The following is a 24,284-nucleotide window of genomic DNA, read 5'->3' as shown; positions in this document are numbered from 1 at the left end:
TAAAAAGCAGCTGAGTGGTTACTTAGTGATAAAGTTGTAACCTTATTTTCAAACTGTCATGAACTTTATAATCAAAATATAGTTTATAATTAGTTACATAGGAACTAGGAGTATTAAAGTCAGGTGTTAACGTTTTTGCAACAAATATTCCACTATGTTTTAATTATTTTATACAAATATTAAAACTATGTTTTGTAACAAAATTGATTTATCATCGGGCAAACAATAATGGATCGTATGAAATTTATTCATGAAAAAGACAGGAAATTGTGGAAAAAGATCAAACGTAATGGTAATTTCACAAAAAAAAAGAAAGCGATGATTCAAGAGGCCAAAAAGTCTAAAACAAACAAATGCAATCCAATTGAAAACTGTGGATTAAACATTGAATCTGGCACATCTCCAACATTGAATAGTAATAATCTACCAGAAATTTTCTCAAATCTGAAACAATCTGTGAATTTTGCTGAAATTTTCGAAGGACGTAGCAACAATGTGGATGAGGTGGATAGTGACAACGATGATGCTGATGAAGCTACGGAAAAGCAAGATATGTTGGCTTTTCGAGAAGAGGTGAAGAATTGGGCTATAACCTTTCAAATAAAGCATGTGGCTATAAATGCATTGCTCAATATCCTGAAATCTTATATTCCGGATAATGTTCTTCCAAAAGATACACGGACGTTGGTAGGCACACCACGGAATACAAATATCAAGACTGATAAAAATATTGGTGGAGAACAAGGTTGCAAAGACTCATCAGCTAAAACAATGTTTTTCTAAATTATGAAATAATTAGATGCCATGATCAAATTTTGAATTGGTAGGATACAAGAAGAGGTTGCAAAGAATGTGACATATTAAACCTGTTTATTTCACTTCATGAGAGTCACAATCAGCGATTTTTCACAAACTCACTCACTCAGCGATCAGCAAATCGCTGATTGTGACTCATAGAAAGCAAAATTTACTGGTTTTATGTTTCCAACGCATACTTTGTAACCTCTTCTTGTAAGTTACAAGTAAAACATGTCATCATACCATCTTTTGGTTTTATTATTCCGAAAAACATTATTTTAGCTGAAATGAGTCTTTGCAACCTTGGTGGAGAATATTGGCACTATGGTTTATAAAAAGTTCTTGAAAACACATTTACGCCATTTGAAAACATTCCATCAGAATTATCATTGAATATTAACATCGATTGATTTTTTTTATAATCCATTTATTTGTAAAGGCTCAAATGCGGTAGCTTTGCGGAGCCAAATTAATTTAAATATAATTTTTTATAATTTTTTTTTACAACTAAGGTTAGTAGAATGGAGGCCGAATACTCGCGGTTTACTCGAGATTAATAAATACATTTATTTAGAGGAAAGGGGAGGGGGCAAAGGGAAAGGGATATTGGTAAATCTTCTTTCTGCTTGCGGATTTCGTTCAAGCAGCTTCTCAAAATTCTCGATCACCTACGGGTTCATGACTTCACAGCGGATAAGGAACCGCAACGACAATTCCGCGAATCGATCTGGTAAGGGAAGTACGCCCGAAAGTACTTCCAGACTCATTGTATGCGTCGAATGCATACAACCTAGTGCGATTCGTATACAACGATATTGAATCCGTTGCAGCTTCAAGATGTGGGTGTTCGCCGCCGATTGGAAGCAAAAGCTACCATACTCCAAAACCGATAGAATGGTGGTTTTGTAAAGTCTTATCAGATCTTCCGGATGCGCTCCCCACGAAGTGCCGGTAATACAACGAAGAAAATTGATTCTTTGTTGGCACCTCTGACTCAGATACGCAACGTGTTTTCCCCAAGTGCATTTAGAATCGAACCAGACACCTAAATACTTGAAAGACATGCTGTGAGTGATTGTTTTACCCATAAGTTGAAGCTGCAACTGTGCTGGATAAAGCTTCCTAGAAAAAACAACCATCTCAGTTTTCTCCGGAGAGAATTCGATACCCAGATTCATTGCCCATGTAGACAAATTGTCCAAGGTATCTTGCAATGGTCCTTGCAGGTCCGGTGCTTTTGGCCCAACAACGGAGATCACGCCGTCATCTGCAAGCTGCCTTAGCGTGCAATTTTCGGCAAGACAATCGTCAATGTCTTTAACATAGAAGTTGTACAGAAGGGGACTCAGACATGAGCCCTGAGGGAGGCCCATGTAGCTAATTCGTGAAATTGCCGAGTTGCCATGAGAGAAGCTCATTTGTTTCTCGGACAATAAATTGTACAAGAAATTATTGATAATTGGTGAAAGCCCACTGGTATGGAGTTTGTCCGAAAGGATGTCGATGCAAACAGAATCAAAAGCCCCTTTAATGTCCAAGAAAACTGAACCCATCTGCTGTTTTTCAGCGTAGGCTAATTGGATTTCAGTTGAAAGCAACGCAAGGCAGTCGTTCGTTCCTTTGCCCCTTCGAAATCCAAATTGCGTATCTGAGAGTAAGCTATTCGCCTCGACCCACTTGTCCAAACGAAAAAGAATCATTTTCTCCAACAATTTCCGAATGCACGACAGCATCGCGATGGGACGGTACGAGTTATGATCCGACGCGGGTTTACCGGGTTTCTGAATGGCTATAACTCTCACTTGTCTCCAATCGTCCGGAACAACGTTGTGGTCCAAGAATTGATTGAACAAGTTCAACAAGCGCCTCTTAGTGACGTCTGGGAGGTTCTTGAGCAAGTTGAACTTGATTCGATCCATTCCTGGAGCCGAGTTGTTGCATGAAAGAAGAGCAATTGAGAATTCAAGCATCGAGAACGGGGAGTCCATGTTATTCTTTTCCACCGACGTATCGCGAGTGTTGTTTCAAACCGGAACCGAATCAGGGCAAACTTTGCGCGCAAAATCAAAAATCCATCTGTTAGAGTACTCCTTGTCCTCATTGACCGACGATGGCGCGTTACGCATTCTCCTGCCGACATTCCAGAGCGTTTTCATGGAAGTTTCTCGCGTTAACCCTTCGACGAACCGACGCCAGTAGTCGCGTTTTTTGGCCTTGATCAAGCTCTTAAATTTTTCCTCCAGTGCCGTGTACCGCTCAAAGTATTCGTAGGAACCGTGCTTACGAAGTTGTTTAAACGCAGCTGACTTATCATTATTCGCGTTGGTGCATTCCTTGTCCTACCACACAGTGGGAGGACGTTTACGAATGGAAGCACCAGGAACTGGCTTCGTTTGAGCTTGAAGTGCGCAATCCACTATGAGCCGCGATAGGAAGGAGTACTCATCCAACGGGGAGAGAACGTCGACCGATTCGGAGCCGCCACGGACCGTGTTCGCGTATTTTTCCCAATCGATGTTTCTCGTGAGATCGTATGCGATGTTGATTGGATGTTGCGAGGATGAGCCATTAGAGATCGAGATTTTGATGGGCAAATGATCACTACCATAGGGGTCTTGGATTACCTCCCACATGCAATCCAATGATAGTGAGTTCGAACAAAGTGACAAATCCAATCTGCCTCTTTTGCTGGAGGTTTGGCTATTCGTGTTACTTCTCCGGTGTTTAAAATAGTCATGTTAAAATTGTCGCATAGGTCATAGATGATGGTTGAGCGATTGTCATCGTACAGCTCTCCCCAGCCTGTACCGTGGGAATTAAAATCCCCTAAGATCAAACGCGGCTCAGGTAACACTGAGCAGATGTCCGATAAAGTTCGATGAGAAACAGCCGTTCTCGGAGGGGTGTATAGCGAGGCAATACTGACGCTTTTACCTCAAATATTCACCTGGCATGCGACAATTTCAACACCCGACATTGCAGGAAAGACAATTCTGTAAAAAGAGTGACGTTTGTCGATCCCCAAGAGCACACCCCCATAGAAGTCTACACGATCGAGACGGACAATGTTAAAGCTGTGAAGTGAAAGATCGATGTCTGGAGAAAGCCATGTTTCGCAGAGAGCAAAAGCATCACAATTCAGGTTGCTTAGCAAGAATTTGAACACGTCTAGCTTCGGAAAAATGCTTCTACAATTCCATTGTAGGAGAGATACCGTATCGTATTTTGGAAAATTATCCATCGAAGGATACGATGGAGCAAGGAGGGGCCACTTGGAAGCAAATTGCTTCAGAAAAGGTTTCACGATTGGAAGCATCATGTTAATGATGCTCCGAAGAGGGTCAGTGATGTTGAACAGATCGAGAATGCTGTCCATAATTCCAGAAAGCGTGAACATGGCGTTCTGCTGTTCTGGTTGTGAAACTGGGACAACTGGGGTTTTAAGTGTTCCCGGAAGCCCCGGAAATTCTTTGTCATAATCGACAGGCTTAAAACCCGGTGGATTGGATTTCGGTTTATTTCCGTGACCTCTTGATTTATCCAGGAGTCAGTTTTTTTAGTTTTCTGCGAGTCATTCTTGGATCGCTTCCTTGAAGGACCTTTGAAAACAAAAGGACTTCCGTCATTGCCCTCTGAGTCAGTGTCGTCCTCGTCAACTGGGAGAAGATTGAACGGATTATTGTTTTCTTTTTCCGGAGTGATTTTGGGAGGAGGATTGAAAGTCTTCAAGATCTCCGCAAAGGAACGCTGAGAGCGCGGCTTCAGAGACCGTTCAAGTTTTTTTCCTTGCTGTTTATACTTCAGGCAATCTGCAAGAGGATGCGGAGTTGCCAAACAATAAACACATTTAGGAGGAGCACCACAAGCACCCTCCGCATGCTTCTCGCCGCACTGATCGCATCGTAGCTTGTTGCCGCAGAAGGCGGCGGTGTGGCCTAATTGTTTGCACTTGGTGCAGTTCATCACCCTTGGTACAAACAACCGCACAGGAAGTCGAACCCTTCCAATCCTGACGTAATCTGGCAGTGCCGATCCGGAGAAGGTCACCCGAAACGAGTCTGATAGCAAGTAGGTTTTTTTCCACCACTCCATCGATTTCCACGTCGTGACATGGGATATAAACACGATACTCTAACGTAAAGAGCTCGCAGGCAACAATCTCGTTTGCCTGATTACGACTACCAACAGTGACGCGCAGTTTGTCTGGCCGCACCTTCAAAACGTCGGTCACGGACGAGAAACGATTGAAAAGATCCTTTTCGATCCGGTTAACATTTAGAGCTTTTTGCTTGGGCCGGAAGAAAACAACCCATGGACCTCAGAGACGAACCAGCCCAAGGCTAAAAGTCTCTTTAATAAAGAAAAAAAAAAAAAAAACCCATCGACCTTTTGAGGCGTCTGGGTATGCCTTGTGGCGGGGGGCAGCTTGCGTTAGTTTTACAGGGATAGGCGGTGTTGGCGGAGACGGCTTAGTCGGTGTTGGGGGTGACGGGTTAGGTGGGGTAGAGGGAGACGGTGTGGGTGGTGAGAGGGGAGAAGGTGGGGACGGTGAAGGCTTAACCTTTGGGATGGTTCCGGTATTCTTTTTTGTCATACGGGATTTCATTTCCACATCGGACTGCTCATCGTCAGTGGGAACGGCAGAAAGGGAAGCCTCCTCGCCATCACTACTGCTATCCATTGCGGGGCAACTACCACCGCAATAGATTAAAAAAAAAACTACATACACTAGGTTACACAGAACACACAGGGAAGGAGAAAGCGAAACAAAAAAAAAACTATTTGCGGGGAAAGGGAGTAAAGGAAGAAGAATAGAACGAGAACAAAGGGCAATACAATATATCAGGCATAACATTTGATAACGGCACAAAAGCATTTGTAAACAAACATTCTAAGGCCTTTTACACGCGAACCAACGTACGCTCACGCAAATAAATACCACTTTCGGAAAGGCGATAGTTGCTCCTGTTCGATGATGTTGTTGGTTTGCGTGGGCGTACTTTGGTTGGCGTGTAAAGGGCTTTAGAAGGTTTGCTTACAAATGCTTTTGTGCCGTTATCAAATGTTATGCCTGATATTTGCTACTTATCCGGTGCCACGTTATGATGGTGAAGACTATCTACGCTGCTATCCGGTGGTGCTGATCGTTGTTGACAGTTCGGTTTGGCACGATTGGAAAAAAAAAATGCTACCGTCAGGGACGGCTGCGGAAGCTCGCTTCCACGAAGAGCGTTGCTGGCTGCTTGTGGTATTATCAACTAGCACTATCACTTGCACACTTGCGCGATGGCGTAAAAAAACCCGAAACGGGAAAAAACACAGCTCAAGAACGACGGAGAGAAAACAATGCCCGTCCGGTACGGTCAACGCTCGTCGATGGAGTGGCCTACATCGATGGATTACCCACATTCAAAGGTTCAACAACATCTTTTTGACCCATTCTTGTAATCGTACATGAAATGAGCCAGGACATTTCTCCGATGATAGTTGGGATCTTCTGTGGAGAATGTAAATACTGTTAACCAACTAATGGATAATACACAATTCGTTATGGAGTTTAATGATATTCTCCAAAGCGGACTCACATTTAAAGAAAACACTATATCAATTAACCTTCGATGCTTTATCTGTCATACGCCTGCACGGTCAATGCTTCGAGGTCAGTAGCCTGTAGTGTTAATCTTCAAAATCTCGATTAATTGAAATATTTTTAGGAGTTATTGGTCACAATGGTTACAATTCATGTTTGAAATGCGTTACCGAAGGAGAGTACTGTCACAACTTTAAAACAATGATTTTTCCTGAAATGGATGCAGGTCTGAGAAATGACAAAGATTTTCGATCCAGAGTATATGAGGGTCATCATTAATTCGATAGTATTCTTGAGGAGATTCAAGGGTTGGATATGGTGAAAGATTTTCCTATCGGTGATTCATTACATCTGATTGATTAAGGAATAAATAAACGCTTTTTGAACGGTTAGAAGTCAGGCATACTCAACAACCATAACGCGAAATGGTCAGGAAAGCAATTAAACGATGTATCAGTTTTTTAAAGTCATGCAAACTACCTCGTGAACTTCAACGCTCAGTAAGAGGATTGGAACATCTTCCACGTTGGAAAGGTACAGAACTTAGAACATTTCTGTTATATTTGAGTGTTATAGTACTGAAAAAGTTCTTTACAAGCGAAGATGTTCTCGATCATTTTCTGAATTCTGTGCAACTCAAATTTGCATGAGGCATAATCAAAATTCACAAAACTTTGAAGTTGCACAGAGCTTAATAACTGATTTTCTTAAAGGTGTGAAAGTTTTGTATGAGGATCAGTTGTTTTTCAGCAATATGCATAGGTTAATCCATTTAGTTGAAGACGTCAAAAGACTAACAAAACATGTCATCAACAAAAAGTCCAGTTTTAAAACGAAAAATCTTTAATTTAAGCATCATGAACCCCACTTCAATTGCATTGATTCAAGATGATTCTGAATGGTATTCATTTCTTGATATGAAAGACTTTTGTATTGATACGCAATCGAATGTGGACCAGTGGATTCTCACAACTAGTATGAAAACTGTTTCAGTCAGCTATATTGCAAAACATGCTTCATCAAATGATATTCTATTAATTGGAAACACTCTCATCGACGTCTTCGATTTGTTTATAAAACCTTTTGTTTCATCATCATTACACATCTATGGATCAAACATGGAATACACAGTTGACTTGCAAGTTTATAGGCTCGACGAAATATTTTGTAAAATGGTAAAAATTGATTGTCAGGATATTGCTTTGCCCAAATCAGTTTTCTTTCCACTTATTCATACACTTAAATGGTTAAACATATATTGATTATTTAAAGTATTATTTAAGGTATGAAAACATTAGAATGCATTGATGTTTTTTTTTATATTTAAAACCAAGCAAACAAAATTAGCCTTACATTTTCATTCAAAAAAACCCCACATTATAAATCAAAAGAATATGAAATAAAAAAGAGGATAAAAAAAACAAAAATTTCTTTTCGATTTCTTATCAATATTATTTCTCAAACAAAACCATAGATTCACACTGTCAGATGACTGCTCCAATCTGCTTACTGTTCTTCTTCAAGTGAAGTGTCAGAATCATTGCTACTCTCAAACATCTGCTCTGATCTGATACTTTCACTATCATGCGATGATAAACGCTGACGTTTTAAAGAAGTATGTTGATTTTCTTCTGCGTCTTCTTTCTTGGGAACTTGTGGCTGTCTCCTCTTCCTTTTTGCTTGAAGCTCGGTGATCTCCATATCCTTGTTAAAAGCGCTTGAATTCAGTGTTCTTATACCTCAAATGGTATTTAAACAATTTGTCATTGTCCTCTCGGGTGTGTGACAAATCAGCGGCATGCACCAAACGATAAATAAATTTAATAAATTCCGGAAAAGATGCTTCAAAACTAACATGCTTCCTTGTGTCTGATGAAGAACTCTTTGCACGTTTGTTTCCCTTCCAAGAATATGGTAGGAAAACAACAGGCGTCACGAGCTTTCGGATTATCTTCCGGAAGAATGGTGCACTCTCTCACTTCCCGTTCAAGCTAAACATGTATCGAAAATATTTGTCTGCAAACGGGGGATTTGCTAGACTTTGTTCCAAAGCTTTCAATGAAACATCGGAATCAATCCTGGGTAATCCTTCAAAGTCGGAGAAATCTTAATTTGCTGGCATGTTGACGGAAGGGCGTCGTTTTTATGTCTCATCTGCATAAACTTGTCAAAGTTTGCCATGAAATTCATCAACTGGCTCAAAATTCCCTCGATTGCGTCCAATCTATCGTTCATCTTACGAAATTCCATTGATATTGATGCTTCAGGGCTGAATATGTGTTCTCCAGTCGAATCCTTACCATCATCAGTAAGTTGCGGATTATGAATAGAATTCTGCTTGTTGAATATTTGCAGATAACATCCGTTATCCAGTTTGGCGTAATGCTTCCCGTCGTTACTCTTGAACACCGGAAGCTCTTGCACAGCAACCTGAAATGAAAAGTTTAACAACAATATTACAGCTGTTTCCTATTCAACCATTCGCTTTTCACTCAATTTTGATTTTATGTGATTTTCTTTTTTTCTATTTTACCTTTGATTATTGTTTTTTTTATATTTTTAGGAACAAATTGCATTAAATATGGAGGCAAATTGAGTTCAGGTGATCACAAGTAGAGGCGAAAAAAAATCACTTAAAAACAGAATTGAGTGTTATTTATCACACCATCTATTGATGCTATTGTTTACCTTATCGATTTCATTGTCGTATCCGGTCAGGTAGCTCTGCTGGAACGTATTTTGTGCTGCATCGACGTGCAAAACCATTGGATCTGTTACCGTTGGCTGCATGGCTTGGTGTATCACAGGATTTTGAACAGCTGGAGGATTATTCAGCTGAAGAGTTAATGGTATAGAACCCATGTCCAGAGGCTGTTTGATCTGCATAGATGGATGACCGGTGAGGCTAGTTTGTGTTGGTTTGACGTGGGAAGCTGATGGATTCGTGATTGCATTGCCAGATGGCCCTGGAGCGTAAAAATCACTTATACCCTGGACAGACTATGGGTTATATCATGGAATATAGGCTGTCTTGCAATGAGCAGTCATACATAGGATTTCCAGTGAAAACTAGATGTATGAGTGCTCATTACAAGACAGCTTATATTACATGATATAAGCCATAGTAATCTCTTAAGTACTCATCCCCTAGGTATAAAAGTCAAGATCACAGTTATAAAAATGAAACTACAATGTGTAGAATCGGAACCTACCTAACTAATAAAAAACAAAGATTTAAGTAAACTAAAGTAGAAAAATCTATACAACTTTCTAATAAGGAAAATTCCCAAAGGCTGATATGGATACTAAAATTAATTAAGTGGAATCAAATGGAACATAACATTTTTTGCTGTTTATTCAAGCATTCCGCTAATAACCCAATTTCATATTTTCATTGTGATGACTACCTAGCCTTTGGGAATTTTCGTTATTAGAGAGTTGTATAGATTTTTCTCCTTTAGAACATTAAAACTACGCCAGCAACTGCTAGGTTGCAGAATATACTTGCTAGAGATCATTCCAATGGGCTTGGCTCTTTAAAAAAAAAATGGTGCTTTTACGACTTTTAGTAATGAAACGTTGGAGTTGATAATGAGAACACATTTTCCATATTCTATTATCAATTCAAACGAAGACCAAAACGCAACGCCAACAGAAATTGGTATCGATAAGCCCAGGACGAATATTCATGAAATATTGAATGAAACGATTGAGTTAGACAGAACAAGAGCTGATACTTGCAGTTTGGCCAACAAAATCTTTACTGAAAGAAAAGTTGAATGACCGATTAACTCCTTTGAACCTTTCAAGTCACCAGGTAGGGATGGAATTTTTCCTGTACTACTACAAAAGGGAAAAGTGGTTTTAACGCCTATTCTAACAAAGCTATTTCAAGAAAGCTGGTGAAGCTGGGATAAATATTAAGCTACCCAAGCAACACAGAAAAATCTCAATTCTTTTATTTTTCTTTTTAAGTTGCCCAGAAATCCCTTATATGGTACAGGGAATACATCTTGATACGACAAAGTTTCAACTTTGTTGCTTCATTTACTTTAGGTCACAATAATGAAACTCAACTGTTTCAATGTACTGCTTGGATGACCTGTCAAATAATGCCTAAAATGGGAGGAGCAAACATGTTACACTCAAATTGGTATGAAGTTATATGCTACGTGATATTGTATGAAACACTTGAGCAACAAATCTAACTTGTGTTGGGTTTGTTGAATGGGAGTTCCATAAAACATTATGTTTCTTAAAACTTTGGTGCAACAGACTGTGAACTAAATGTTTTTTGTACCTATTGAGCAACTGTTTCGAAATGTTACTAAAAAGTTGACGAACCAAGATGTGTTGAAGAACCTATTTGCAATCTTGTTCCAATGAAGCGTATGAATCTATAAGTTTTCAAACTTCGTTTTGCAACCAACTGAATCAAGTTGTCACTGTAAAGGTTTGTTGTAACCATCTAGTATCTACCATGGCTCAAATATGTCTTGTCACTTTGATGTTGTAAAATATTTTTGGACAACATTGGCAAAAGCGGAGAAATCGTAATGCATGTGCTAACATCTGCATAGGAAATGAAAGACCACGACGAGGACGATAGGATTACGGATGGCGGAGGACGATGGTGACTAAAGACGATACCAACAGCGGCAGGCGTGCCCGTAGTCTCTCAACCAAGCGGGTGTTCCGAAGGGCTAAACAGAACGGTGAGAAGCCTGAGGGGACGATAGCTTGGTTGTTGCATGAGCTGGGGGCAGCAAAGAAATAACGGCGGGCGGACTGTATTACCCACCGCATTAATTGAAGGGATTTCAGTACATACAAATAAAACATACCTCAGCTCGTAAATTGTGGATGGTCTGTCGTTGGTTTTTGATGACTACATGAAGTTGGGTTATAGATCCTCGCTTTGGAATATCGTTTTTCCCAGCTGTATGACTGCTAGACTCCATACTTGCGAATATATTTGACGAAACACAGAATCGTATCTACCTCGGGATTTGATTTCAATCGAACCGGCTGAATCAGGGTACTCACCATTCCCCTTCGCCTGTTCAAGTGTAGAAATGGCATCACAGAGGACAGTCATGTTAACAATCAGATCGAATACTCCAGAGTCATTTCCATCGAGCAGTACGCTGCTGTTCAATGTCGTATTTAAGAAACTGGATCGATCGGTGCACCCAGCATACAAATCAAAGCGGGACGAGACATCAAGAACTAAGTCTGAACGGTCCAAAATTGATGCATTCAACGAGCTGCTGTTGATAGCTGCATCTACATGCAAGCTCTTGTCAATCTGACTGCTCTTCTCTTCGATAAATTCGGATCCGGTTTCGTCATTAAACATTGGATTTCTCTGAATAATTTCCAGAATATTTGCTGGTAATGTTTCGGAAGACACGATTTTTTTCACCTGGTCGTGTTGTTCCAGCACCTGCGCCACAAGACTAGCACGAGATTTTCGCTGAGCCCGCAACGAACGATCTGATGGATGTTCCGGCTCGGGGAGACGAATCGATGGAACAGTTGTAAAATAAAATTTAAATGGTTTGGTTGAATACATTTTAAATTGTTTTGAAACACTCATTACCTTCTCGGGACAAGACACGCCGGATATCGCTACTGTAAACGTTTTCGAAATCCTCCTGCTCGAAATGACGGGAACACAAAAATAGTGGCACGGATTGATCTTTCAGCGAACAAAACGTCAGCCACTTTCGGTGCCGGGTATTTTCCCTGGGAAATGCGTGCAGTTGAATCGGAAGATTGTATTTCCTTATATGGTAACTCGACACGGCACATTTTTGCAAAGCACATTTAACCATTTTCACCCAAAACCTTCAATAAAAACTACAAATTAATGAATTCACAAAATATCAACAATCACAGAGCTAAGATGTGAACGATTTCAAAACAAACAGTATTATGTAACACCAGCTGAGAGCTTGTTTATAGTGCATAGGGAGCACGATAGTATTAGAGTCAACAGCGAATTTCATCCAATTCACTAATACTGTTGTGTCAACAGGGCCAGACTTTATATAAACGTCATTGATCTATATTCGGTTTTGAGATGGGCATATGGCTTTATGATTGTTGTTTTAAGTTCTATTGACCATATTGGGTTGAGTAGATGTGATTTGATATGGCAATTATATAAAACGAATTTGAGCCATAATTTGGGATATCCGGATCCGGTTAAACCAAAGATGAATACTAAGATGAAACAGTCGGAAGAAAAACTTTATATTTTAGTGTCCTCTTTCACGGTCCCTTTCATCCAATAAATATCCCCCGTATGCAAGGTAGTTTTGTGGTTTTGCTTCTCCCCTCGGTAGAGATGAAATTTTGCGCTCTTTTTTATCAAAACAATCACACCAAAATCAGAGATGTTCCATTTTTTAAATTATTCGATTAACATCTAATCGATTATTTTTTGTTCGTTATGCTGTCATTTTTCCACAAATGAGAGTGCAGCATATGTTTGAAACGATGGGTGATGAACCTCTGGTGAGGTTAATGCTTATATCAGCATGATATAACCGATGACACATATCTTAATTTTCGGTTCGTTAATCGATTAATCGATTATGCGAATGAAAATCGGCCATCACTAGATGAATGTGAAACGTCATTTCAAATTTAAGGTCGTACATAAATAATGATACAATTTGAAAGGGACCGGGGCTAATCACAAATTACGTCCCCATGGTAACTGAAATAAACACGAGTGCGGACCGGTTGGTTAAACGGTGGCCATAACGCTCTGTTATTAATTGTTAGAGTTATTGGTAATATTTTGTCGAGTATGATGATGATGATGATGGTTTGAGCTGGAAGATTTATTTTTAAAATAATTATATATGAGAATTTAACCAGGTTTGCAAACAAAATCGAACTGGTTACAGTTACAGATATAAATTCCCTCTAGAGTTTACAGTTGCTTCACAACGATATAAATGTGAAAAAGCCTAGGAGTCCACCTCTTAGTTCGCCTTTTTATCTACCTGAAATATTCATAAATCTGTATTGGACATGTAGCTTGATATTTTTTTTTTTTTTTTTTTTCTCTGGTTTTGTTTTTTCCGTCGATCTTGTTTTCCGTGCTGAGCACCAATGCTACCGACGTGCCAGGAAGGCAGCTCCCACACCTGGACCCTACCTATCGACCCATCAACTCATGAACCGGGGACCAACGGCTTTACTTCCCATCCGAAGGAAGGCGTGATCAGAGATGTTATGCCTCAGAACATCCCGGCGGCGCCGACTGGGATTGAACCCAGGCCTTCTGGGGTGAGAGGCAATCACGCTTACCACTACACCACCGGCGCCGTTGTAGCTTGATATGGTTAAGATAAAAAAAAACAAAATTAACCATTTAGAATCATAACCCTGAATACATTGAGCCTGTGCTACGTTTTTTTTTTTATCTGTTTCGTTTATTTGAAAGGCTCAATCCCGTTAGCTTTACGGAGCCGATAGTTTGTTGTTCTTTGTTTGTAACAAAATTCACTTAAGGGCTTACGCCTACCGGCAAACTTTCAAAAAATCGATTTTTTTTTATTGTCCTAATTGAAAGTATATAAAGTCAAGAATATTTCCTCAAAAGACCAAGTTGATCCGATGAAAATTGTGAAAGTTATGCGACGTACAAAAATATTCACTTATAGTGGACTAAACCCAACTTGAAACTTTAAACGCGATTATCTCGGAATCATATTTTCAAAACCAGTGCCAAAAATTTCTCGAAATGTATACATTCGATTCGTTCGATTCGTTTTGATTTCTGTTCAGTACTATTTTGTGCAGTCCACGATCGTTCGGATTTCGTCTATCATTTAATTTCGATTTTTTACAGCCGATCAAAGACAAATTTTAAGGATCAAAAATCGGCACTTCAACTTTGCAAGGCCGCCATTTTGTCAAAAAAATTGAAAAAAAAACCGAACGATCAAGGACTAGTTTAACACATGCTTAACGATTTGGCATATTTTTTTTTTATTATTTCAGATGATTACATAACAAACCACAGTTGGCACCGCAAAAAAGCGTTTTTAGAACATCGTCCATGGGGAGCAGCCGTGCGGGGCACCAGGACCTCGTTTTTACAGCATCGACTGATAAATGTACCATTTAATGTGTGTTCAATAAACGGCAGGAAACCGATTTTCAATATGTTGCGCAGCTTTTTTTCGGTCTTGCAGGTAGGCGTAACCCCTTAATTCTATTGCCGAATACTCGTGGCTTACTCGAGGTTATAGAGGAACATTTTCGAAGTATAGGATCAGGAGAGAAGCTTGGGGGTAAGGTTTAGTTGTCTCATCAGAGTGTTGTCGCCAGTATGAACGGTAGAGCGGTTCTAGTTTCGTCAGGAGTTCGGCCGGCTATGGTGACCAGCTGGTGACGATGAGACTCATGGAGACGGGGAGACAAGACAAACAAAAACTATTAAAGAGAGATAAAAGACAAAAGAATTAAATTCTTATACTAGACATTTGAAGAAACACATAAACCGACTGCATATAGCAGATATCGCGAGTTCCCAACATGTCTCTGATAGGAACATAGGGTTGTCTTCCTTGGGCCTCGAGGGTATTCAAAAGTCGCTCTCTGGTGGCGTAATTATCAGTACATTGCCAAACTGCGTGATCGATGTCATCGCAACCATTTCCACACCGACAGATGTTGCTTTTTTTGTATGAGAATTTCGTTCGAAACGAAATACAGAATATGGGTGAATAATAGGTCGAAGTTGATCGTGAATCCCATGAGTTGCTTGTTTTATGGTCAGATCATATCCAATTGAGGAACTGCGATTGGTGAAGTGAGCACGCTCTGAAGTGTAACAAGGAAGACACATATCTGACGATATGTAGTGGTGGTAGATTCTCATAAATCCAGATTGTGTATTCAGCCCAAGAATTTCTTCAAAATTTTCAATTATAAGTATGTTCGTCACTCCGCATTTGATTAGTATTCTGAGAGAGAGCTCCCAGAAACGATTATGGAGGGGTATTACTCCTGCCAGAAACTCGAGACTCATGTTATGCGTTGAGTGCATACAGCCGAGAGCAATACGCAGACAACGATATTGAATTCGTTCCAATTTTATTAGGTGACATTTTCTTGCCGAGAGAAAGCAGAAAGAGCCGTACTCTAGAATAGAGTGAATTGTTGTTTTATAAAGCGTTATGAGGTCTCCCGGATGAGAACCACACCATGTGCCGCAAATTGAACGAAGAAAGTTGATCCTCTGCTGACATTTTTGCTTCAAATACGTAATATGGGTATTCCAAGTGCACTTTGAATCAAACCAGACCCCAAGGTACTTGAAAGACAATGATTGAGTAATGTTTCTGCCCAAAAGATTATGCTTCATTTGGGCTGGGTACCGCTTTCGAGTAAACACTACCAGTTCAGTTTTCTGCGGTGAGAATTCGATCCCTAGATTCCTAGCCCAAGACGAAAAGTTATCTAAGGAACTTAGCAATGGTCCTTGCAAGTCCACGGCATGTGGACCTCTTACGGAAACCACACCGTCATCTGCAAGATGTCTTAGCGTGCATTGTTCTGCCAAATAGTTGTCGATATCTTTGACATAAAAGTTATAAAGAAGAGGGCTGAGACAGCCTTGGGGCAGGCCCATGTAGCTAATTCTGGAAGTTGTCAGTTGTTCAAGGGAAAAGTTCATTTGCTGTTCTGACAACAAATTGTACAAAGAAATTATTTAAAATCCCAAAAAGTCCACATCTGTGGAGATTGCCTGGAAGAATTTCAATGGAAACTGAATCAAAAGCCCCCTTTATGTCCAAAAATTCCTTAAGCCAATTGCTCCTTATGCGCAAAGGCCAGTTAAATATCTGTGAAAAGCAGCGCGGAACCCAAACTGTGTATTTGATAGCAAGTTATTTGCTTCGACCCACTGATCGAGTCTTCGAATGATCATTTTCTCCAACAATTTCCTAATGCACGAAAGCATCGCAATCGGACGGTATGAGTTATGGTCAGACGTTGGTTTGCCAGGTTTTCGAATGGCTATTACTTTGACCTGTCTCCATTCAGGCGGTATAATGTTGTTTTCAAGCGTCTTGTTGCGATATCTGGGAGATTTTTCAGAAGATTGATTTTAATCATATCGCTTCCCGGTGAGGAGTTGTTCGATGAAAGAAGAGCCATAGAGAATTCCAGCATTGTGAATGGTCTATCCAGAGACGCTTCTCGAAGAATGTGTTATGCTGGAACTGAGTCCTCTGTTCTACGGTTGTATTATACGTTATATTACGTCGAGTTGATGTGATTTGATATGTCACTTGATATGATTTCAAAAGGTAACGAAATTTACCATACGGAACCATAATCCGCAATATCCGAAACCGGTTCTACGGTGGTCATATGGCTTTATGGTTTTCATTTTGAGAGCCGTTGGGCATACTTCGTCGAATAGATGAAATTTGACATGTCACTTGATATGGTTATCAAATTTGACCATATGAAACCATAATCAAGAATATCCGAACCTGGTTCTAAGGTAACCATATTATTCTATTTTTGTCGTTATGAGTAACATTGGTCATATTTCGTCGAGTAGACGTGATTGGATATGTCGCTTGATATGATTATTGTTTTTTTTTTTTGTTAAAAACTTTATTTGTACAGGCGCAATCGAATAAACTTTACAGAGCCAATTTATCATATGCGTTACACATTATTAATGTCTTAAAAATAAAATTAAAGGATTTGAACCGATTACTCACTTCTCGAGATAAGTGGATGACTTTTGTGAGGAGAGAAAGAATGAGATTTGGAATATGATTTATGATTGAAAAAATTCACTATTTCTAAAACATATACAATCCCTTAAACGTTATATCAGTTTTGTGATTGTTCAATTATTACAGAAACAAATATACAAAAAATACAAACACACATACACATAAAATGCAAACTTTACACGAGGTTAATAAAATTTACAATCTAAGATTAACATTCTTCAAGAAAACATATATGAGTTGCATAAACTCCAGATCGAGTCTAGCCAAAATATACCGAACTGGAAAAACTCCCTTTAATTCATTTATTTTGCCAGCTGGCGACCGACTGTTGACGATAAATGAAGAAAAACTCGTTGTAGGCGATTTGTCGATCGTAAACATTGCCTTCCATAGCGTCCACCTGTACAAGCGAGTGCGCCTTCTCATTGACCGGAATCGAGCAATGAGATGGGACCCATGCAAAGGTGATGATAAAACATCTTAAAGATAAAGCACTTAGAAGCTCTCGTATTTTCATGAGAAAATACGAAGAGTGCTTTACCTGCCTCATGGAGCGAATAGCCTCTACAGAACTGATACTATCAGCAGGCTTGCCTAAACTCCTCGAACTCAGATTATGCCGTATAGATGCTCATTCATCGTGAACTAGTTCATCCCTCACATAGAAAGAGCAATGATGTCAAATCCAAAGAGCTCAAAAGAGCTCGAGCTCAGATTGATGCTCAAGCTGGACTTCCACAAACACGCATCACGATGAGTGATGCGGGGTTAGTTCTTGAATGAGGCGTGATTTACATCGGCGCTGATCACCAACAACATTTTGAACTTCAGGATAGACTCGATGAAACCGTAAATATAGAGCTTCGTTATGCATGTGGAGAGAGCATGTACGGCCTTTGTTTGATGCACGGTTCTCACATTCAATATTATGATACACAACAATCTGTCTATCAGTAAGAATGAAAAAGTGATTCGGTGGAAGTGAGATGATAGTTTCTAGCTTATAATGTATTGCCGCCAGCTCCGCAACAAATACGGAACAAGGAGCTTGAAGCATTCGATAGGCGCTATGAAATTCGTTATAAATACCAAAACCAGCAGACGCCTCTATTAGTGGTCCATCTGTGATCTAGCAGAATCAACTTGGCCAAACTTTGCAGCGAAAATTGACGGAGCAATCATGGAGCGATGGTGCTTTGGATCTCACGAGATATTGTTATGAGATATATCAAGTATGACCATACGAAATCATAATTCAGCATACCCAGAGCCGATTCTACGGTGGCCATATGGCTCTATGGTTATTGTTTTGAGTGTCAGTGACCATATTTCGTCGAGTAGATGTGATTTGATATGTCGCATGACATGGTTATGGTAGATAATAAATTTGACCGTATGGATCCATAATCCGAAACATCCGCAACCGGATGGTAGACATGCCCAAGTAAAACACAAAACATATTTTTGATAAAGAATTAGAATGACTTGTTGTATACATGTATTATAAGTGATGCAGAAACATCGCACGTTTTACATGAGGTTTTTAGATGCTTTCTTCATACTTCATAGATATTAGCATTTTTTAAAATAGTTTTATTTTATTTTATCTTTGAATTTTATTTAAACGAGCTTCTTACTGTTTTAATACCATCATAAAACTTGTCATATGTAAAATCAATATTAGTTGAATTTATAAAGTTCTTGAAGAGATTCTATATTTTTCAGATTGGCGTGAACATAGACGGCGTTATTGAGTCGGACTGTCTCTTCACGCAGTGATTGATAGTTTCATATGAGGTTTTCGGAGGTTTTATAACAAAAATTGAAAACACTTTTTTATGACATTTCATAAATTAATACAATTGAAAAGGAGTAGTTTGACTTATAAGGAGTTGAGAATACTTTTAAATGACTTTCTGGTAATTAAATGTACGCTTTGCTACTTACAAAACGTCTTTATGACGGATCGAAAGCGTGTTGCACGAGAATATAATTTTCATACCATTGGCAAGAACATGATTAGATACTCATAATAAAACTTTTATCAAGCGGAGTTGATTTAGTTAGGAAGTAATAAGTCTACCACGAGGACCAGTGTTTGAATCCCATGCTCATTTCTTTTATGTTTTTGCCGCTGGTTTTTATGATGTTTCCAAAACATATTATAAGACCATTATTTAGTTTTATAAACTACGCGTCTTGCACTTTTTAGGTTGTATAAATTAATGAAATGATGTATAATAGAGTATTATTGATTCTTTACGTTAGTAATTGAAAAATATTTTCAACTTCTTTATGACAAGCCGTGTTGCTTGGGTGTGGTTTTATGACTGTTCTCTATCATTTCCGAGAGTGCCACAAAAGAATTCGTTTTCGTAATGATAAGTAAGATATATGATGCCCCGTGACGTGGGTAGATCACCTTTTCGTGGTACGTAAGATCTACCACCGATTCATAGTGATGACTAACTACTTCAAACTAGGGGAACAGGGTTTTTCAGTAATCAAATGAACACATCTTAGTCATTGTTACTTTTTATGACTTTTTGATAGTGACAAGACTCGGCTTTGTCCACCGAGGATGAAATCTTGGTGGACCTGAAAGGGTAGTACAGGCTTAAGGTGATTTCTTGTAGCGTCCACAAATGGCCGCCACATAGGCTATAAATGCACTTCCACTTTTAATTTTAAATTACACAAATCTCGGAAATCGGTGCCCCATTTCACCTCAAAATGCTTCTTCATGTATGCTGCAGTCCATCAAACATGGAGTAATAATTTGAATGTTGCACGTGTCGTAGAAGCTGACATAAGTGAACTTAAAGTTTCGAAGTGGTTCCGAGAATAAGGAGGTCACAGCGATTCACCCTAAAGCCTTTGGAAGATGATGATCCCATATTCTTCGGTTCAGTGATTGGACACTCGCAAGAGTCTTGGCACGTATGCTGCTGAACAGGGGCTGAACTGGTGTCTGTGACAGGTTGGAAGGCCGGAAAAGTAGTGTCCACCCAGTTAAAGCTCCTCCCCTTTTTAGCTTTTCTCGTTAACCTCCTTCTCTCAACAAGTTGGTAAATCTTAGCCTTTAGCAGGAAGACGCTTAACACTTTTTTCGGCGAATTTATGATCCTGTTTCACGTCATGGTTCTTCTCTACTGCGCTAAATAAAAAAGTAGAAATAAAAAGGTTATGCGCTCGAATAATTGATAATTCGATATATATTTAATCGAATTGCTGGAAAAATCTTCACGATTAATCGTAAATCGAATTATTTGACTTTTATACATCCCGGGGGGCGACCCCGGCGTAGTGGTTAACATCCATACCATAAAAAAAAAAAAAATTATGCTTCTCTAGAAAATAGTGTAATTTCATGTTTTTTGCAAGCAAGTGCAACCCAAGAACCAAAAGCGATGCGATGCTAGTTTTCATTGCTATGAAGACGACTAAATTAAGGGGTTTAGAAGTAGAGGGGTGAAAGTCAATTTTCTTCATTGATTTCCTTTTTTGATGACCACTAACCTTCACTAACCTATTTCGTACTATTTCTGCTATGCTCTTTTATCATCCAGAACAACAAACGCATCAATAAATGCAATCAATACCATCGAGTTATTAACGAAACAGAAGGTCAAAGAAAAGAATCGATCAAAATCACTTGCACCCCGCTTCTAGGTTTGGTTACAAGATTACAACTCTGGAGAGTATTTTGTTTAGTCGTTGGGGGCGTGTGGTTCTGAAAAAGGCCATGAGTGTGCAAAATGTTACGCAATTTCATCCTCCCTATTCGCACACGCCCGAATATCGGAAGCGAATGCCACTTCGGCTTGTTTCGTCTACTAATGACTCTCTGATGAAAGTGCTGGGAAGCAGCAATGCTACATCGACATATAGTAGTAGTATATATAGTAGTATATATAGTAGCATATGCTTGTACAAAATTGGTGGATTTGTTAGTTATTTCGACGCTTTTGGACAACGCTTGACATTTACCACTTTGTCAATAGTTTCTTGTTCTTGTAAACAGAAATATTAGAAATAGAAATATTTCTGATCGATTGGTGATAAATGCAGAAATTGGTCCAGGGGCAGCTGAGTTATTAACGTTAAAAATCTGTCATAATTTCGTTACATGTTCTATTTTCGGTTTTCACAAAGCGTACCCTCATATAGAAATCACAGACGTAGTCCTACGTCAAAATGAGTTAGTTAGTCTTCATCGATGTGATTGCTAATCTTCTATTTGTTGTTCCCTATTTTGAAGTGGTTAAGACTAGGGTTCTGATGCATGGCCATTATCAATGGCATTCCTTAATTTTAAGGCTAAGGAATTAAATTTTGATTGACAAAGGGGCGCGCCTTTGGAGGGTGCTCTCACTATTCGAAGGGTATAAAGGCAAGAATGACAATTGTATCAAAACCGAATACTTCATTATTTCTCAAAAGTGATGAAGTCAGGCATAACATTTGATAACGGCACAAAAGCATTTGTAAACAAACTTTCTAAGGCCCTTTACATGCGAACCAAAATACGCTCACGCAAACCAATACTACTTTCGGAAAGGTGATAGTTGCCCCTATCCGATGATGTTGTTGATTTGCGTGGGTGTGCTTTGGCTCGCGTTTTAAGGGCCTTAGAAAGTTTGTTTACAAATGCTTTTGTGCCGATATCAGATGTTATGCCTGATGTAATTAAGGTTCAATTTATTTTGATGCTTTTTGAAAAATTTCAAGAGCAGTTTTTTTCGACGCATTATTTCAAATTGAAAAAAAGCTCGCACTATTCGATTCCTTTTGATATTTTACACAGAATGAGGCGAGCTTTTTGCAATCTAAAATAATGCGTCGAAAAAAACTGCTTTTGAATTTAAAAAAATGCATCAAAGTAAATTGAACCTTAAGGACACGGCATGTACTACAATATATCAAATAACTGGTCGCTGTGGGTTTATGTCCCGAACAGAGGATACAAAAAAGATGTGTGATAAAGACTGCAAAACACCCCCGTGCCAACACATTATTGAATACATAACAAAGAGGGAGAGGCCTGGGAGGAAGTACCATCCAACAGATGTGAAAACCACTCACCGGAACAATGTTAAAAAAATTAATTTCAATCGGCCATATCAGCTCTGAGAAAAAAATCATTTAAAATAAAAAGTTTGTTTAGGTTCCAATATATAAATATTGATTGTTCGATAGAAAAACAAGTATGGATTTAAAATGGTATAATTTCAAATTTTCAAATCGTTTTGAACTTTAAAATTCTAGGTATTCATCGTAATTGATCATGACCCACCTTTTAACTTGCGTGGCAATCGTATTTTCCTCAAACTGCAACTCTGCACCGCATCATAATTGAAATAGATTCAACCTTAATTATTTGTTCAATGAGCCCATGTACCGCATGATGGGCATGTGTTTTCTTCCGAAAAAATAATACACCATCATATTTCAGCCTCCAGTGTTAATCCCCCCACAACAAATTTCTCAAAAAATAGCATAACCCCTTCGTATCCTTCCACTCGCTCCCCAAGAGCCAACATCTGGCATAAACAGAGCCCATCTGGGAAAATCCTCACCTTTTGATGGCTATATCGTCTCACGAGTATGGTTCTTGAATACGCTGACGATGCGAATGCGTTTCAATGCATTAGGCTTATTTTGGAATTCGTAGGCTGATTTTAAGGCCAAAAAGCGATGTTAGATTTTTAACAATATCTCAACAATTTGTTTCTCTGAAGCAGATATTACAGTACGCATGGAAAGGTAAATAAATTTAAAAGTCATCTGCAGTGAAAACATTCCATTGTGTGAAAAAATCCACTCAAAAAATAGAGGAAAAGGGCGGGTTGTACTTAGTAGGCCCCAAATTGGATCCAAGCCCTACAAACATTTTATATTTGTTTAACATTTGACTTGGATATTCTCATATATATTGATTTGACCAGGAAATTGGAACTCTGTTCATAGTGAATATGTGACTACTACTATTGTTTCAAAAACGAAGCTCTAGGCTTATGTGGAAACTTTATAAGTTATGTTTTGGAAGCGTTGGGAGAAATCTGTTTTTTTTTTAAATAAGCAGAGACAATATCTAAACTTTTCTGCAGTCTGCTGCAAATACCACGAAGATTTCTTCCTTTATGTTGAAGTGAAATGTTTTACAATATCGGCCCAAGAATGCTATCCTGAGGAACACCAGCGCTAACAGGTAGTCAGTCAGAGTAGAGCTCTGTAAGCTACATAATTTTGAAATAATAAATATAAAGTGGAAAATTAAACTTTTTCAATATGGAGATCAAACCTTCATGCCAAACACTGTAGAATGCTTTTTCTATGTCCAGATTATCTTGAACGAATAGAAATGAAATACTAATGATAAATGTTACTAATAGACTATTCTTTTCTTTCTAGGGAAAATAATGGAGCCCACCAAGGAACCAGAGGCCTATGCATGGGGTGGCAATACTGGCAATCATGGCAACAAATACGAAGAAGATTTAGCATTGGTGCTGTTTGAGCGAGCATCTTTCGGGGAATCAGAATTCAAACTTGCCTCAGAAATGAAGGACGCTGGAAAATTTGATGACGTAGTCATAATTTTCAAAGAACAGGAGGAAGTGTGGTTAATGCAAGCCAAACACAAAGGCAGCTCAGGTGATACAAAACCATTATCGTTCGACAATTTTTTTCCGAAGATGTTCAAGGATAATCAAGATTTTGCTCTTGTGAAGTACATACAGTCATATATAGATGTTATGCAAAAAGATGAGTTCAAGGAGTTGAAGGAGAAACGATTAAGAAGTTGGTGAACATCGAGATCTGTAAACAAAGTGAAGTGAACCCAATAATGAAGTTAGCTAAATCCGACCATTGCTACATAAGATTCAGACCAAAAGAAGATAACATTGAAGAATTACTGAAGTTAATGAACTCCGAAATAACTGCCATTAGGGATGCGATCATTGAACTCTTCAAAAGTGGAAAAACTTCGGACTTACTGACGAAGTACAAAACACCATTGCAGAAGATCCTGCCGGATTTAATTAATAATTCAAATAGTGATAACTCAAACAGCCAGGTCGATACCACCCATCAATGGTTGTACAATG

General features: G+C 39.0%; 1 long non-coding RNA gene across 1 annotated transcript in view; it reads left to right on the top strand.

Annotated features, from left to right (window-relative positions):
* The window catches only part of LOC135714183 (uncharacterized), a 32,024-nt gene extending 8,059 nt beyond the window's left edge, over positions 1-23,965 (top strand). The window contains exon 3 of the long non-coding RNA XR_010518808.1: positions 23,587-23,965. This is a non-coding gene — a long non-coding RNA (uncharacterized LOC135714183). The remainder of the gene's footprint in view (positions 1-23,586) is intronic.
* The last annotated feature ends 319 nt before the right edge of the window (positions 23,966-24,284 follow it).

Source organism: Ochlerotatus camptorhynchus, unplaced genomic scaffold (genome assembly GCF_037179485.1).
Source record: "Ochlerotatus camptorhynchus isolate MF236.1 unplaced genomic scaffold, CSIRO-AGI_Acam_v1.1 ptg000625l, whole genome shotgun sequence".
NCBI classification, from domain to species: Eukaryota; Metazoa; Arthropoda; class Insecta; order Diptera; family Culicidae; genus Ochlerotatus; species Ochlerotatus camptorhynchus.
Note: the sequence above shows the minus strand (reverse complement) of the source record. Positions and strands in the feature narration are given on the sequence as shown.